Raw genomic sequence first — 19,076 nt, 5'->3', positions numbered from 1 at the left:
ATGTTTTCGTGCCAAGTGATCTCTGTATCCGCTAGTACAGACACTGCTGAAAATATCGCGTGTGCAACCATGGTGTCTTGAATAACATGTTTTCCATGCGCATATCGTAAGAAATCGTACAACCCGCCCCGAAAGCCGAGCGCACTAAAGCGCCCGCTTCCGGGACACAGCGAGACGAGCGAGTTCCTGATCGATTCCACTCGACGGATAAACAACGACGGCAGTCGTGTCAGCTAGGCTGGATGGTATAACCTACAGTTCACAAGACACATTGCGAAAGTGACGTCATTTTGACGTAACGCGTCGTATCGATGATGAAAAGAGCTGCCTATCGACTTCCGTGGTCTTCCGTTCACAACAGGTGACGCGAAGATAACGTTCAAAAGAATAACATATTCCTGATGTAGAGAGAAGTGGAAGTCATGCTGTTACTTTACTATAGGGTACGTTACTATAGGGTAAGTTACATTGTTCATGAATGTGTGAAGTTGTGCTTTCATGTGGGCTGTGCTGTGGAATAGGCAAAGATAACCGTGTTTGCAAGTATTAAATCCGAAACTTGGTGAAAAAGTTGTGCTAACCATTTTTCCTAATACGCCTTATCAAGTCCGAAAGTGAGACGACTTGCTGATTTACGAGCAAAAAGGAACAAACCGAAGCCAGTCAATACTGAATCAAATAACGTATGTTTACAACAGTGTTCATTGACATATCTCAGCAACATGAGTTTCATTTTAGAAACTTAAAACTAATTTTTGAAGTTGGTCCGTAATTAGAAAGCGTGGGTACCGATTCTCGCAGGCGAATTAAGACGCAGTTCATTTATGTTATGTTATGTCCAATGAAAGGCGATGCTGCTGAGGGAACATTTCGAATAATCCAAGGGAACGATGTATGTATGTATCGTACATACGAACTTACATTGAAGATATGTTTGGCAAAAGAAGTATTTCAAAAAGGCGCTAGCGACTTGGTATGTATTGTATTGAGATGTTTTATTAAGCACGAATTTTCATTGAAGACATGTTTCGTAAAAGAAGTATCTTAAAAGATTAATCTCAGAAAGGCATCGGTAACTTAATAGGTATTGTATTGAAATGTTTTATTAAGTACATATTTTCATTGAAGACATCTTTGGCTAAACAAGTGTCTTAAAAGATCAAGATGACAAACTCTCATACTGTAGTTATTAATTCTTATGCTTGTACTTGGCTCTTCCAAACGATCGACATGATTTGAACGTATATTAGCATTTGTGTGTTCCATGCTTGATTTGTAAATTATTAACTATGAGATTTCACTCCTGACAGACAGAGAGGGTACGCATGCACTCTCACATGTACATAACAACGAATATTACGGTACGTACTTCTATTAACTTAATAAGGAGGTCCCCTAACCTTTAATAAACGAGAAGGTGAAAAAAAATTCTGATATGGCGGTAAACGAACAAGCTACTTCACACTTGGTAGTTTCACGCTTTGCATCACGATGTACATGCGAAATTACAACCATTGTACCGTAACTTAGATCTCATGAAGGCTTTAAACGCCAATATGTCATTATGTGATCTATAATTATAACATAGTACAAAAAACGGCATTTCTTTATAGATCTTCAATGCGCCGTTGCCTAGAAATTATCAGCTATCAACTACGGAATCCAATATGGTATCTCCTAAGCACTCCGCACTGAGCCGAAGGCTAACGAGAGTCGATGGCAATTCCTGCGGTCTTTGTTAACTACGTATGACGTCAGAACGACATCGAGCGTGTACGAAGTCTTACGAACTGTGTATTAGCCTCCTGGATGTGGAGACACGTTTTTAGTTCGTTTCCCGCATTCGACTCTGTGAATACCAGACTGTTACCCACATCCCGCCTCAGTTACACAGTTCGCAAATATTTGGACAACCTCCGCACGCTTGCACGTGCGATAACACTAGACGCAGACCAATGGGTTACGCAAATCGTGATCCGAAGCTGGGGGGTGGGGACAAGGGTTGGGGAGGGGGGGCTGGGGGTGCGTCAGTTAAGCTACCCGGCCGCCCACTAATCACTAACATTCGGAAATAGCTTTATAACTTGCTGAGTCTTCGCTCCCTCTCTCCGACACTGGATAATATCAAGTAGAAGAAGATCATAATAAATATCATGCTTTTAAGAATTTCTGACAACCATAGACGAATTCCAAACATTAAACTGTAATTTTGTAAGAGAAGTAATTTACGTTTGAAGTCGAGGTGTCTTATAAATAAAAGGAATGAAATGCGATCTGAAATTATTGTTTCTGCTTAGCTGTAGTTAAGTAAGGTGGGTCAACTTTCGTCTTTGTGGCAGTGCATTTCGTAAAGGGGGCGCGCTTTTTCTTGGCTTCTTTCTTCTCAGTATTGAATCGGTACCAGCCTTAGCTTTCAATATTGTAGGCAATAAAATGTTCAGTGAAGGTATCGATACATTTAAACCATTTCAAATTCGACTGCCCGTAACGACTCTCACATCTTTAACTTCGTGCTTTAGCCTGCTTTCGTCACTGTGTACACTGACGCATTGAGTATTGCGTGGTCTTCTAGGTAAAATTAACATTCGCATTACTTTATGTAAGAATGATTTCCAAAACCAGCTTTTGATTATTACAACGTAGGAAAAAATTTCACTTGGTTGAAGCATTTTACTAATTTTTTCTTTTTAATATTCCTTTGTTATTTTTCTTTTTTTTTCGGACGCCAGACATTTCCCCGGTTGTCCCAGCCTGTTTAAGCTCTTGGATCTTACAAACATGTACATTGTAATTGTAATCGTCATGATCAATTGTACTGCTAGCTTTGTCACAGAGCCCAGCTTACGATGTTTTTCGTGATTTTCATATCGTGAAAGAATTAATGTGTGTCACAAATCACGTGAAACGTACTATCTGATGAAAATCACATATTTTATAATAAGCGGAACAATACACCCGTTCATTACAGCAAGAACGAGTGAATATTAAAAATATTGCATCTTACAGCTTGCCGTTAAAATTAGACAATGTTATTCGGTACTGTTTAGAAGAAAATTAGTTCTGTTCATACGTATCTCAGAAGCAAAATGCCAAGTACACAAGATGGATATCAGTCAGAAAAGATACTTGAGCCCGTTACACAAGCAGCTATAACGGGCTTTGGGAAGAATTTTCTTCCGTGCCAACAAGCAACATACATTCAGGGTCTAACAGTCAGAAGTAACTAACTGCTGTAGTATTGCATAAAATATATTTTATTTTATGCAAGAGTTTTCTCTTTAACTTTTTTTGTTGATGAATCAAGGAAGTTCGTTTTTAATTTCTTTTTTTAAGTTCTGTTTGTTAATGAAGGATTCTGCTTGTGGGCGGTTATTAAATGAGTGTATATTTCGATTTCTAATAAATTCAAGTATAGACCCACCTCCACTTCATGAACTTCTTTCAAAATTCGACTAGTATCTGAAAGCGAAAGCTATCCAGTACAAAGATTTAAGTAAAAGTCGACCGACTTACAGTAATGTGCTCGTCTATGTAGCGATCACATCGTGCGTCGTCTTTGTCTAATACAATGGATATGTTCGTCATTGCGTTTAATTTTATATATTCCAGACATGTAGTAGACCGATTTCTTTTATCAAAGCAGTAGCTGAAATTACTTTAGCGTTCCGTAAGTCATTCGGTAAAATCGGAACAGTTATAGGATCACTTTATTGTCCTTCTGCCTCTCTGTCTTCCGACTGCTAGGAATGTCTTCTCTCGGGAACGGGTTGACGCATCAAGTTGAAATTTGTCACATACTAAGGCCTACGGTCCCATACCGGTGTAAAATATTTAAAGTCAATGTAATAAAATGATAACGTCATTTATGCCATATACTTTGATATTCGCAAACTCTATCATGAAAACTAATAGGGTAGTTCCCGTTGACATAGAATCATGGTATTCGACAAGAAGCAAAACTTCACATTACAAGTAAGGAAGCAAATCCGAAAACTGTTAACTTTAATTACATGGCACAAAAATCTTTTTTGTCGTTTGTTACTCGAATGTTCGTGTGACTGTCTTTTAAGATCCCTTTTCCTCAGGCATTACAGTATCAGATCCGAAATTAAACAAAAAAACTTAAAATTAAAACACACTCTCCAATTATGGAATTCCCATGACCGGTAACTTGTCAGTATCGTCATTGTTAACAGGCAAAAATCCAGATTCTTATTTCCTGGGATAGATGGATTAATTACACACATAATTGTTTAGGGAACGTTCACAGCGCGAGTCCTAGGCCGGTTTTGATATGGTTCTAAGATTTAAGGACAATTTTTGCATTGAATCTTCGGTGCAATTGGGCTGTCCTGTGGGTATCTGTGAGGTGGGGCACTACACTTGGTAAAACTGTAACTCAGTTTTGTTGCCCCATGTTCTAACATTTTCTTTATTACACCTGCTGTTCTGAAATTCACTTTTTTCTTCGTAATTTTCTTCATTTAGGTCTACTTAGGACCACGGGACTCTTTTTGATTCTTTATAAGGGACTCTTGCTTCTTCTTAACCTAGAGAGCTTTCATTTTTAGGCTGTGAGCAAACTTTCTCTCCTCGTCCACTTCGGTCTGCTGGTTATTACTCTCTTATTACTCGTAAGGGACACTGGGAATAGCCTTTGAAGAGGTGTTTTTTTTTCTTTTTTAATCGTATGGCTATGGCCCCCGTCGGGCAGGCCGTGCGCCGGGTGCCGGTCTTACAATTTGACGCCACTTCGGCGACCTGCAGTCGATGCGGATGATAGGATAATGATGATGACAGCATAACATCCAGTCCCTGTGCGGAGAAAATTGCCCAACCTAGCCGAGACTCGAACTCGGGCCCAGAGGGCTGACAATCCGTCACGCTGACCATTCAGCTACCGGGGGCGGACACCTTTGAAGAGTGATCCGTCGGAACTTGGACTGGTCCTGTATGGTTTCTAATGGAATTTCATGTTCTGATTTCACTGCAGTGATCCATATTTCTTGGAGACTTCCCATCTACCTGTCGTGTTGAAAATCGTATTCGTGAATCTGCCCTAGAAGGGCAGTTGTGTTTTTCTCATACATGTGATTGTGTGTTCTTGGAGGTGGCACAGCACACTGTTGCGTCTGATCCTGTACGTGCCAGCCTCTTCTTTTACAGTCCCTAATATTCACCTTAGGATTTTCTATTACTTGAGCTTAGTTTCTTGGTGGACTTCTCCCGCTCATCAAGAGTTATCTCACTCCTGTTTCAATGGTGCCGGCCGTGGTGGTCTCGCGGTTCTAGGCGCGCAGTCCGCAACCGTGCGACTGCTACGGTCGCAGGTTCGAATTCTGCCTCGGGCATGGATGTGTGTGATGTCCTTAGGTTAGTTAGGTTTAAGTAGTTCTAAGTTCTAGGGGACTGATGACCACAGCAGTTGAGTCCCATAGTGCTCAGAGCCATTTGAACCATTTTTTGAATGGTGCAACTCTCACCGAAATCATCTCTAAATTTTGACTTTCGTGGTGGTGTCCCTCAGAGTGGCCTAGTATAGTGATCTTCTCACCAAGACCCAGTTCTCGTACTATGGAGATCGGGATCTGCCTATCTATCGAATCTTAGGCCTTTTTAATGACCACTGGAATGGCTACCCAGGAATGTGTGCCGCGACTTTGGTATGTAGAGATTATCTTAAGGTGTTGTATTTGGCGAATGTCTGATCTACTAGCTCGAAAGCTAGCCTGATATTAACCTAATTGAGGGTGAAGTTGGTTGGTGACTCTAATTAGCAGGGCTACAGAGAGAGTGGTGTGGATGACAGACATCAGAGACATGTCTCTGTAATTGTCGAGATCGGTCTTACTGCCCTCTACAGGAAAGGATGGATCACAGCTGAGGTCCATCCTTCTGCTGGTCTCTGTTATCCGTATGTCCAGTATAATCTGACTGATGCTCTGTACAGACTTCATCTGCCTGTTTCCACTTTTCCACTACTATGCCCTCTTCCCCTGACACCTTTTTCTTCTTGTGGCTCTTATTAATATCCGCCACTTCTTCCCTGGTTGGTGGTATGAAGTCTGTATTCTAGAAGGGGGCCAGTGGAAGGTAAGTCTCCCTTTAGATTCACCTTCATTGCGGAGCTTTTGGAAGTACCCTGCAAAGGTATTGTAGCAATCTTTGTTGTTTAACTGAAACTTCCCATCAGTGTGTGAAGCTGAAGAGTGGAAGCTGTGTACGGTGTGGTCAGCTTCTTGACTCCCTATAGGGATCTCTAGAGTTGCTGTTCTTGAAGTCCTCTTCAGCCTGTTGTATCCATGACCGATTGCACCTTCTCTTGGTTTTGCAGGTAGTGCTCACAGCCATTTTTCTTTGTGTTACAGAGGCTTTATATGTGGGCTATGGTCACGCTAGTTCCACTTGATACACTCACTGTGCATTTTCTCTGTAGTCTGGTCACATTCTATGATCAACCAGAGATGCTTGCCTTTGTTGGATGAGGCAGGATGATTTCTTGTGCGGCATCCAGCAGAGGTTGTTGTAAGTTGGGCCACCATTGTTTATTATCCTTGGGGTGGTACTGAAGGTGCTGTTTTCATCATTCAGTCGTAGGAGGATGAAATTCGGTATCTCAGCGCTCTTTGTAGAGTTAGATGACTCCTTCAATGGTCGATATTTACCATCGAGAGGTGATGGTCAAGGTCTGGGTCAAATCCATTAAACACCTTGACTTTCTGTATCTCCCTATGGTACCACCAGTCTATAGCCACATTGTTTGTCTGGGATTCACTCAACAGGGGATTGAGCTGTTTCCGGTCATGGATTTCCTAGATAGATGTTTGAAGGGGGTTGACTTTAGGACCATGTCACACTCATCGCAGACGTCTATGAGGTGCTCTCCATCCCTGTTGGTCCTGTTGTCAGCTGGTTAGTAGCCAACTGTTCTGCAATATTTTCGGTCATTACCAACTTGTGTGATAGTATACTGATCTGGGATGCTGTCCATGGTTTCTTCTAGAATGCTCCAGCTGCGTTCAAATGCTTCTAGGTTTCTTGTGTCAGTACCATACTTAAGTCAGGAAATTTCACTTAATTGCGTGCACCGTTGCGGAACCTTAAGAAAACTGATGAGGTCGTACTGTTAGATGAAGTAAAACCTATTATACACATTACACACATCAAAAAAAGCTTTTTCATCATCCCGTTTCCCAGGATTCCTGAAGGCAGACGTTGACTGTAGATATTGTATCTCAGACACAGTACCTTTGACTATTCAGAGAAGTCACTAAGCCCGTCCAAAGATGTAAACAACCATGCATGAACAGCGCCTCTTAGACGGAGGGGGTCCGGAAAATTGGAAATTTGTGGTAAGTCTTAAGAGACCAAACTGCTGAGGTCATCGGTCCCTAAGCTTACGCACTACTTAATCTAACTTAAACTAACTTACGCTAAGGACAACACACACACCCATGCCCGAGGGAGGACTCGACGGCGGGAGCCACGTGGACTGTGCAAGGCACCCTAAACCACGTGGCTACCCGGCGCGGTGGAGGCGGTCCGACAGCCGATCAGTGCCAGCATTCCAACTGGAAGGAGGTACACGGCTCCTGTTGTCTGTAGTTCAACCATGCCAAGACGGTAAATACCGCGGTTCGATCACGTCCGCATTGTTACTTTGTGCCAGGCAGGGCTCGCAACGAGGGAAGTGTCCAGGCGTCTTGGAGTGAACCAAAGCGATGTTGTTCGGACATGGAGGAGATACAGAAAGACAGGAACTGTGGATGACATGCCACGCTCAGGGCGCCCAAGGGCTACTACTACAGTTGATGACCGGTACCTACGGATTATGGCTCGGAGGATTCCTGACAGCAACGCCACCATGTTGAATAATGCTTTTCGTGTAGCCACAGGACGTCGTGTTATGACTCAAACTGTGCGCAATAGGCTGGATGATGCGCAACTTCAATCCCGACGTCCATGGCGTGGTCCATCTTTGCAACCACAAAACCATGCAGCGCTTTACAGACGGGCCCAACAATGTGCCAAATGAACCGCTTAGGTCTGGCATCTAATTCTCTTCACCGATTAATGTTGCATATACCTTCAACCGGACAATCGTCGGAGACGTGTTTGGGGGCATCCTGGTCAGTTGAACGACTTAGACACACTGTCCAGCGAGTGCATCAAGGTGGAGGTTCCCAGCTGTTTTAGGTGGCTTTATGTGGGGCCGACGTACGCCGCTGGGGTCATGGAAGGCGCCGTAACGGCTGTACGACACGTAAATGCCATCCTTCGACTGATAGGGCAACCATATCGGCAGCATATTGGCGAGGCATTCGTCTTCATGGACGACAATTCGCGTCCCCATCTTGCATATCTTGTGAATGACCTCCTTCAGGATAACGACATCGCTCGACAAGAGTGGCCAGCAGTTCTCCAGACATGAACCCTATCGAACATGCCTGAGATACACTCCTGGAAATTGAAATAAGAACACCGTGAATTCATTGTCCCAGGAAGGGGAAACTTTATTGACACATTCATGGGGTCAGATACATCACGTGATCACACTGACAGAACCACAGGCACATAGACACAGGCAACAGAGCATGCACAATGTCGGCACTAGTACAGTGTATATCCACCTTTCGCAGCAATGCAGGCTGCTATTCTCCCATGGAGACGATCGTAGAGATGCTGGATGTAGTCCTGTGGAACGGCTTGCCATGCCATTTCCACCTGGCGCCTCAGTTGGACCAGCGTTCGTGCTGGACGTGCAGACCGCGTGAGACGACGCTTCATCCAGTCCCAAACATGCTCAATGGGGGACAGATCCGGAGATCTTGCTGGCCAGGGTAGTTGACTTACACCTTCTAGAGCACGTTGGGTGGCACGGGATACATGCGGACGTGCATTGTCCTATTGGAACAGCAAGTTCCCTTGCCGGTCTAGGAATGGTAGAACGATGGGTTCGATGACGGTTTGGATGTACCGTGCACTATTCAGTGTCCCCTCGACGATCACCAGTGGTGTACGGCCAGTGTAGGAGATCGCTCCCCACACCATGATGCCGGGTGTTGGACCTGTGTGCCTCGGTCGTATGCAGTCCTGATTGTGGCGCTCACCTGCACGGCGCCAAACACGCATACGACCATCATTGGCACCAAGGCAGAAGCGACTCTCATCGCTGAAGACGACACGTCTCCATTCGTCCCTCCATTCACGCCTGTCGCGACACCACTGGAGGCGGGCTGCACGATGTTGGGGCGTGAGCGGAAGACGGCCTAACGGTGTGCGGGACCGTAGCCCAGCTTCATGGAGACGGTTGCGAATGGTCCTCGCCGATACCCCAGGAGCAACAGTGTCCCTAATTTGCTGGGAAGTGGCGGTGCGGTCCCCTACGGCACTGCGTAGGATCCTACGGTCTTGGCGTGCATCCGTGCGTCGCTGCGGTCCGGTCCCAGGTCGACGGGCACGTGCACCTTCCGCCGACCACTGGCGACAACATCGATGTACTGTGGAGACCTCACGCCCCACGTGTTGAGCAATTCGGCGGTACGTCCACCCGGCCTCCCGCATGCCCACTATACGCCCTCGCTCAAAGTCCGTCAACTGCACATACGGTTCACGTCCACGCTGTCGCGGCATGCTACCAGTGTTAAAGACTGCGATGGAGCTCCGTATGCGACGGCAAACTGGCTGACACTGACGGCGGCGGTGCACAAATGCTGCGCAGCTAGCGCCATTCGACGGCCAACACCGCGGTTCCTGGTGTGTCCGCTGTGCCGTGCGTGTGATCATTGCTTGTACAGCCCTCTCGCAGTGTCCGGAGCAAGTATGGTGGGTCTGACACACCGGTGTCAATGTGTTCTTTTTTCCATTTCCAGGAGTGTAGATTGAAAAGAGCTGTTTATGGATGACGGGACCCACCAACCACTTTGGGCGATTTACCCCGAATCGCCGTTGAGGAGTGGGACAGTCTGGACCAACAGTGCCTTGATGAACTTCTGGATAATATGCCACGACGAATATAGGCATGCATCAATGCAAGAGGACGTTCAAAAATGGTTCTGAGCACTATGGGACTCAACTGCTGAGGTCATTAGTCCCCTAGAACTTAGAACTAGTTAAACCTAACTAACCTAAGGACATCACAAACATCCATGCCCGAGGCAGGATTCGAATCTGCGACCGTAGCGGTCTTGCGGTTCCAGACTGCAGCGCCTTTAACCGCACGGCCACTTCGGCCGGCCACAAGAGGACGTGCTACTGGGTATTAGAGTATGTACAGCAATCTGGACCACCACTTCTGAATGTCTCACTGTATGGCGGTACAACATGCAATGTGTGGTTTTCATGAGCAATAAAAAAGGCGGAAACGATGTTTATTTTTCTTTCCACTCCAATTTTCTGTACAGGTTCCGGAACTCTCGGAACCGATGTGGCGTAAAACTTTTTTTGATGTATGTGATCGATCATCATTTCGTGTACAGTAAAACCAGTAGGTAGGTGTGGGACTGTTTGCATCACTTTGATGCCCGGTTTCCCTTTATACTGTACCCTTGGGATTCCATCACATGTTCCTCCCTGAACCGTGTCTCTCGTAAAGCTTGTATGTTATACTTGTCCAGGACGTCGAGAGTATATTTCAGCTAACCTATTTTTAGCAAAGTGTTGATATTGACTGTTGCTAGGTAGGTGATACTTCTCTTGCTTTTACACTGTTGTGTATGAGTATGAAATTACAGTGTTGCTATGCAAGTGGTACACAAATTTGTTACAATAGTCAGTAAATCACTCAACGGACAGTATTTTTCAGTACAGGTATTTCGTTCATTCCAAGCAAGCGTCGATTCGTGACGTCATCGTCGAGACACGAGTTGACTGTAATGTGGATCCGTTTTAGCAGACTAATAGTTTCTCTCAGGTGATAAATTTTATTGATCATGAAATACAAGTTCTTGGGGTTTATTCAGAGTCTGAAATCTTTAGTTAGTAATTCCATACCACAATTTATCTGTTTAATAAAAGGTGTTTTGATTTTTGTGTACATGAAAAAAGTGTGAATTTATGTGCGGCTTTTACTATGAGACGAGTTATTAGTTAGAATGAAAAGTGCGCGTGTACAGTTCTTTGACCTGTGCGGTGAATTTTATTTATTTTTATTTTAACTCGGATGGACACAAATCCAGTTAGACTTTACTTGAGGTCACGTTGTTACAAAAGAGTCGTTTAGCCCATTGGGGAAAACTGAAACTTGCACGTCCGATTTAAAATACGTTACACGCCAGTACGTAATCGAGCTGTCCCTGTAAATCACATACAAGAGTTGCAAATGCGCTTTGATTTAATGCACTAAATTGGAAGTTAAATTTGAGACAAGTACTGATTTTGACAAAAATGAACCGAAAGTTTATTTAAAATATCTAGATTCAGTTCTGAGACACGTATCACCGTGTTGATTACGTTACATAACAACACTTTAATGTAGCTTAATTTATAAGAACGATTTGCGACGCAGTAATTCCCACTACACACACAAAATATTACAGTTGACCGCATGTGAGTATGAGAGTGTTTTTCTTTCCATAAATGCCAATAAACCGGCAGTTTCAAAGTTAAATCACCAACTGTAGCGTAACTTCATTATATCACTACGGAACTTATTTTATCTCTTCATCAACAGATCTCAAGCAGCCGGGACAAACGAGAAGACGACTATAAGAAGAGGCATCGGTATAACAGGCTCCCCAGAATACGATGGCCAGCTTGCTCCATCACGAGTAGGGGTAGACTGATTAGCACCTGGTGTACTCTTTATGTTAATTTTTCCCTAAATGTTGAGCCCAACGAGTATTTGAGTAGGGCCATCTTAATGAACGACATTAACCATGAGGTTTACAATATCAGTCGCTGCTAACATTGAAGACATATGCTGTTTGCAGCCGCTCGATCCGAATCAGACGCTGCTTCAAATAGTTCTTCCTCCTCCTCCTCTGTCGTTGGAAGTCGCAGTCTTCATCCGGTGCCGAAGCCGTTGTCCATCTTCACCTGCAGCCCTGGCAGTGGCCCTCATTGGGTACTGTACACGTGGTCTAGTGGATAGTGTTGCTACCTCTGGACCACGGGGTCCCGGGTTCGATTCCCAGCCGGGTTGGGGCAGGAAGATAAGATGAGAGAAACTGGGACTCGTACGAAGGCTTCTACATAGTAGCTTTTCTCTCGCTCTGTTTGCGAGTGGAACAGGAAAGAAAATAACTATTACTGGTACGTGGTACCCTCCTCCATGCACCGTGCAGCAGCTTGCGGAGTATGTATATAGAGATACATGTAGATGCATGAGTGGTCGGATTTCACTTTAGGCTCACCGACACCGTGCAGGGTAGAATATGGCGATTTTTTCACGGCCAGCGCTTCGTAATTTAAGCTTGTACCCGTGAACGTTACGAATACAATGAAAACAGCACTAATGGCATGTGTGTAACAAAAACGGCAGGAATTGTTTGAGGTGAATGATTACTGGAACATAACGTTGACGGTGAAGGATCTACATCTGCATATACAGCAGATTACACTTGTCGTGTGTGGGAGGGGATACTTTTAGTAGCACTGTCATAACCCCCTTTGCTGTCCCTTTCACGAATGGATCCTCGGAAAAATATTAACACTAACTTCACGGACTTTTCCAGAAAAAAAACTCATCAATGACGCGTTTCACTCGGGGGTTACTGTTGCGTCCATTTTGCATTTCATACGGTCACACGACAGATGGGTTTCATATCCAGGTACTTGTACACAGTCTGATTATGTCCCAAAAGGGTGAAATGGGTCATCGATATTAAGTAATTTTGCAACCAAGACTGTTTTTATCTAAAATAATTCGAAACTGGTTGCTTTAGCACCCTACCACAATGGAACGGAATGAAATAATTTTCACGGATTTTCTAATCGTGAACACTTTCCTAGACGAATGTAGGGGGAAATAATACGTTGTCCAAATCTTCCTGCAAGTACTCCCTCGGAACATCAGCAGTAAACCTCTCCGTGATGCAAAATACCGTCTTGTTACGTCTGTCAGTGGAGTTTGTTGAGCATCTCCCTAAAGCTTTGGCGCTGACTCTACGATGCCGTGATAAGTTGCACCACTCTTTGTTGGACTTTTATAACTCCTATATTAATCCAACGTGGTGAAGGACCTGAGCTGATAAACAGTACTGGAGAATCTGTCGAACAAGCACCACCTTTGTGGATGACATTGTTTTCCTTAGGTTTCTTCCACTGAGTCTCAGCCTCTCTGCTACTTTTCTTACAACTTTTCGTTTGTGCTCATTTCACTTTAGGTCACTCCGGGCGGTTACTCCTAGGTAATTCGCTAGTGTTACTGCTTCGATGGATAGGTGACCAACAGTTTAATCGTACAGTAGTGGACCTCTGTTCATCCTTGCGTGCAGTGTGCTACATTTGTTTACGCTCAGGGCCGCTGCCAGTCCTGTGCATATCTTTCTGCAGATCGTTACAGTCGTCTGCTGTTCTTATAGTCTTTCGCATCGTCTGTGAGCAGTCTCACAGAACTTCAGACTTTATTCACCAAATTATTTATATAAATTGCAAACAATGACGGTGCTACCACACTTCCTTGTGGTACTTCTAAAATTATTTTTATACTTGTCGATTTTTTTCCGCCAAGAGCGACGTGTCTCCGAAACTAATCGCATCTCCCAGTATGTCTCAAGAAAGTCAAACATTTTGCTGCAAAGTTTTCTGTGCAGTAATATCACACTCGCCTTGGTGCTACAAACAGCGTTTCCTCTTGGCTGGACAGCCGCTGACGTCACACAATAAGTGCCGCTTTTCAGCGACCTGTCAATATCCCGCCGACAACAAGCGAGGGACGTGTGAGTGACGTACAGGTAAAAATTTTACTGGGATAAAAGCCATTGAAAACAAGTGAAAGGCACTGAGACAGGATCCACGCAATGTAATTTATCACATTTTTCTGTTGTTGATACATGTGACCGGCGGGAGGGATATTCGCCAGGGATGAGACATAAACGAGAAAAAAAAAATTACAATGGGTGTGACATTAATACTACAATTATTTGATCTGGGACGAAGCAGTCAGGTCACGACAGCACAAAAATTTGTGTTGGTACTTGCTGAAGCCGTCACTTTGTTGGTGAATATTTGTAAAAGAGACGTTGTTTAGATTTCGTGTAAAGTTTTAACAACGGAATAAAAAGCTTAAAATGTAGCGTTAAGCTATTTTTCTTTTGCTTAATTGTCAGTCACCCGGTCCAGTCACATTAATGGTACCACTCCCCATCTCCGACGTCAAAAGTGCAATAACCACTCAAAGTCATCAGGTGATAGCACTAGCAGTGGAGGAAATATAAAGTCTGTCGACGGAATGCTGACAACAGTGTATTCGTTGACGGAATGCGGGAAACGGAGCGATTTATGTGACGCCCAAAGGGCATTATCATTGGCTTTCAAGCCAAGGATGTTCGCATGCCGCCGTGTTTAAAGCATAGTGTGGGTGGCAAAATGGCGTTATCGGAAACGGGCGCCGACGCAGCTGTGGTGCACCACTGATGACTGGGATGAACGACGGCTGCAGAGTGCGTTCGGACGAATGCAACCATTGAGCAACAGATCGTCCAGATGGACCAAGGGGCTCAACCAAGGGGCTATGAACAGTTTCTCCTCACCGACCGTTGCGGCATATGGGCCTCCACAGCAGGTGTCTGGATCACGCACTCATGCTGACTGCTGTTCATCGGCGACGAAGGCTGGAATCTGCGCGCCAGTATCGCATCTGGACTTCCATCGAGTGGCGACATCTAGCCTTTTCAGATGAATAAAGTTTTATACTCATGAAGTAGTAAGTGCTATCGACAGGGGATGTCGAATTGATTCCTTATTTTTATATTTCCAGAAGTCTTTCGACACCGTTCCTCACCAGCGTCTTCTAACCAAACTGCGTGCCTACGGAGTATCGCCTCAGTTGTGCGATTGGATTCGTGATTTCCTGTCAGAAACATCACAGTTCGTAGTAATATACGGAAAGTCATCGAGTAAAACGGAAGTAATATCCGGCGTTCCCCAAGGAGGTGTTATAGACCATCTATTGTTCCTGATTTATATTAATGACATAGGAGACAATCTGAGCAGCCGTCTTAGACTGTTTGCTGATGATGCTGTCATTTACTGTCTTGTAAAGTCTTCAGATGACCAAAACGATTTGCAAAATGATTTAGGTAAGATATCTTCATGGTGCGACAAGTGGCAATTCACCCTCAATAAAGAAAAGTGTGAAGTTAGTCACATGAGTACTAAAAGAAATCAGCTAAATTTCGATTACGCGATAAGTCACGAAAATCTAAAGGCTGTAAATTCAACTAAATACTTACGGATTACAATTACAAATAACCTAAATTGGAACTATCACATAGATAAAATTGTGGGTAGAGCAAACCAAAAACTGCGATTCACTGGCAGAACACCGAGAAGGTGCCACAGGTCTACTAAAGAGACTGCTTACACTACGCTTGTCCGCCATATTCTCGAGTATTGCTGTGCGGTGTGGGATCCACATCAGGTGGGACTGACGGATTACCTCGAAAAAGTACAATGAAGGGCAGCTCGTTTTGTATTATCGCGAAATAGGGGAGATAGTGTCACAGACATGATACGTGAATTGGGTTCAAAATGGTTCAAATGGCTCTGAGCACCATGGGACTTAACTTCTGAGGTCATAAGTCCCCTAGAACTTAGAACTACTTAAACCTGACTAACCTAAGGACATCACACACATCCATGCCCGAGGCAGGATTCGAACCTGCGACCGTAGCAGTCATGCGGTACCAGACTGAAGCGCCTAGAACCGCTCGGCCACCGGGCCGGCATGAATTGGGGTGGCAATCATTAAAACAAAGACGATTTTCGTTCCGACGGGATCTTCTCATGAAATTTCAATCACCAGTTTCTTCCTCTGATTGCGAAAACATTTTGTTGGCACCCACCTACATAGGGAGATGTGATCACCATGATAAAATAATAGAAATAGAGCTCGCACAGAAAAATTTAAGTGCTCGTTTTTCCCGCGTGCCGTTCGAGAGTGGAACGGTAGAGAGATTGCTTCTAGGTGGTTCATTGAACCCTCTGCCAGGCACTTCATTGTGAATAGCAGAGTAATCACGTATATGCAGATGTAGATGTATGCTCTATCGGACATAGACCGGTGGTGTGTACGGCGTGAAACATCTGAAAGCAAATACCCTTTAACCAGGAGGGGGCGTTATGGTCTGGGAAATTTTTTGTGGCATTCCCTTGGTGATTTTGTATTCTGGAAGCCATAATGAATCATCACGAATATGCATCTATTCTTGGGTACCATATCCACCCCTACATGCAGTTTTCTTTTGCCTGGGCACGATGTCATCTACTACAAGACAGTGCAACATGTCACACAGCTTGCAATGTATGTGCGTGTATCGAGGAGCACGAGGATGAGCTTACCGTAATCCCCTGACTACCAAACTGCACGTATTTAGGAACAGTGGAGACTCTGTGGGACCTCCTCGATCGGGATGTTCGCGCCATGAATACCCAACGGAAAAACCTAGCTACGGCACTGGAGTCGGTACGGTTCCACATACCTGTCGGTACCTTCCAGAGCCCAACTGATTCTTTTCCCTGCACTTCTCGCGCTGCAAAAGATGGCTATTCAGGCTTTTTGACACGTGGTCACATTGATGTGATTGAATAATTTGCAATTCTGTCACTGTGATATGCAAGACTAGACAATGTAATGTCGAGTGCACTTTATTGGAAAAGTTCACCTCAAAGGTTGGTATTTTCATGTCAGAAGAAAACAGCCGGAAAAGACTACTTCACAACTCTTACAATAAAATTATCATATAGCAAGTTATCTTATAAATTGCTCGTGTTTCTTACTGCGTCTCCGCGAACTGTTATTTGCTGAGTAGGCATTTAGTCTGTACGCTTTGAGAGTTTTCCTTGGTGCAGCAGTTCCTTAAACAATGTTACAGAACGCGAGATAACTACGATTTGTAATCATAGTAGAGTAATTATGAATGCCTTTTACTACGGGGTGATATAATGATCATGGCAGATGCATTCATCCAGACGGCCAAGCAGCTCTGGAATCTCCTCCAGGCCCTGCAACGAGATAAATGATCGTTGCAGAATGCCATGAAGCCGTAGACAGGCCAGTCGGAAGGAACCGGGTAAGGCTATTGTGGTACCGTGCTCACTCAGGTATCAGTGGCAATGAACAAGCCGACAGACTGGTCAGGATTGGTGCGACGACTCCATTTGTTGGACTGGGACCTATACTAAGCATCTCTAAGTTGATAAGAATGAAACTAGGTAGCTGGATTAAGAGGCAGCACCTAGAATATTGGACTACGGCCCTAAAACAGATACATGGCAAGCTAATGATGATTCAAATGGCTCTGAGTGCTATGGGACATAACATCTGACGTCATAAGTCCCCTAGAACTTAGAACTCCTTAAACCTAACTAACCTAAGGATATCACACACATCCATGCCCGAGGCAGGATTCGAACCTGCGACCGTAGCGGTCGCGTGGTTCCAGACTGAAGCGCCTTGAACCGCTCGGCCACAACGACCGGCGCAAGCTAATGATGCCGAAGCCATGTTTCAAGAGAAGTTCTGTAATCTTAGGTTTGAACAAGGAACTGTTAAATTTATGGATGGACTCATGACTGGCCATGGGAACTTCAAAAAAAGTCCTATAGGCGATAGGTATAGAGGAAGACGTCTCTAAGGGCAATCCATCTTGTGAGGAGAGTCGCACCACATATAATCTTATAAGAGACTCATTATTCGATACAGTACTCCTGGAGAAATTGTGTCTAGTGAAGCACTAGTAAATGGCCTCCTATTACTCGTTAAAGGTACCACCTTACTTTATTACAAATTCCGGAGGAAAAATCGCGCGGTAAACTCATTTTAGGTGCGGTAAAAGGGGGCTTAGAACACTGATGTTTTTGTCTCCCTGAGTAAGTCAAACAACAAATCAATGAACCTGTCTCAGTCAGTTGTGAAACAGATGAACATTTCTCATTGATATACTAATGGCAACTGTTTTTACATCACCTTCTCGACGATAAATCCTTTGACCGACGGCAAACGTAATGCGAGGTCGCTCATCAGTGCCGTATAAGACTGACTGAAAGACTCGCTGAGCCCGGAAGTGACAATGGAACTCTAGACATCTGGAATATCCTGTTCCCACAAAACCAGTCCGGCGAGAGCACCATAAAATGAACGTCAGCGGTGCGCAGGCCGTTTCGAAACTAACGAGTAATGAAGGCAGAGTTAATGCGAGGGAAAAAGTTAGAGATAACGAAGGCCGGATTTCGGTGACGCAGAAATGCGATGTAGAGGTAGTGAGCTGTCTCTCGCTATTAAGGGGCGCGTACACGTTCCGTAGTTATTGACAATATTAGTTTGTGAAACCTTGAATATATCGAAGAGTCCTCACACTGCCAATAATACTGACAAAAATTGTCAGTAGGCATGAAAATGACGAACACCAAAATAAAGCATACGCCGCTATTATATTAGCAGTAACATCAAAAAACAACAAATAAGAAGACATTAGTAAGAAACTGGCTGAAAAAGAGGTGTGACCTGTTGTTACACCGTAAGAGAACTTATTATTGTCGTTACGTAAAAAACGATAGATAAGATAGTACGTTAATGAGCGATCAGTCGCTCCAGACGATAGATTAGCAGAAGCCCCGCTATTTCTGGCGACAGGTGATTCGAGTGCTGTGTATTTAGTTCTGTAACATCAGCATACACAATTAGTAAAACCGTATGGCAACATGTGAAGCAATTGTATCTGATTGGCAAGTATATGTTTACGTAATTAATGTAATTCTTTTTACATTTTGTGACCGTATGGTGAAAATTCGCTGGCCTAATTCCAGACATTGCGGATAAATGACGTATTTTTCCAAGTGGAAGCGTTTTTTTCATAACTGCTTTGTAATTCTTCTACGTATAGCATATTCTCGAATTAATAAAGTAAACTGTG

This window comes from Schistocerca serialis, chromosome 7, assembly GCF_023864345.2.
Source record: "Schistocerca serialis cubense isolate TAMUIC-IGC-003099 chromosome 7, iqSchSeri2.2, whole genome shotgun sequence".
NCBI classification, from domain to species: Eukaryota; Metazoa; Arthropoda; class Insecta; order Orthoptera; family Acrididae; genus Schistocerca; species Schistocerca serialis.
The sequence above is the reverse complement of the archived record's forward strand: the minus strand, read 5'-3'. Positions refer to the sequence as shown.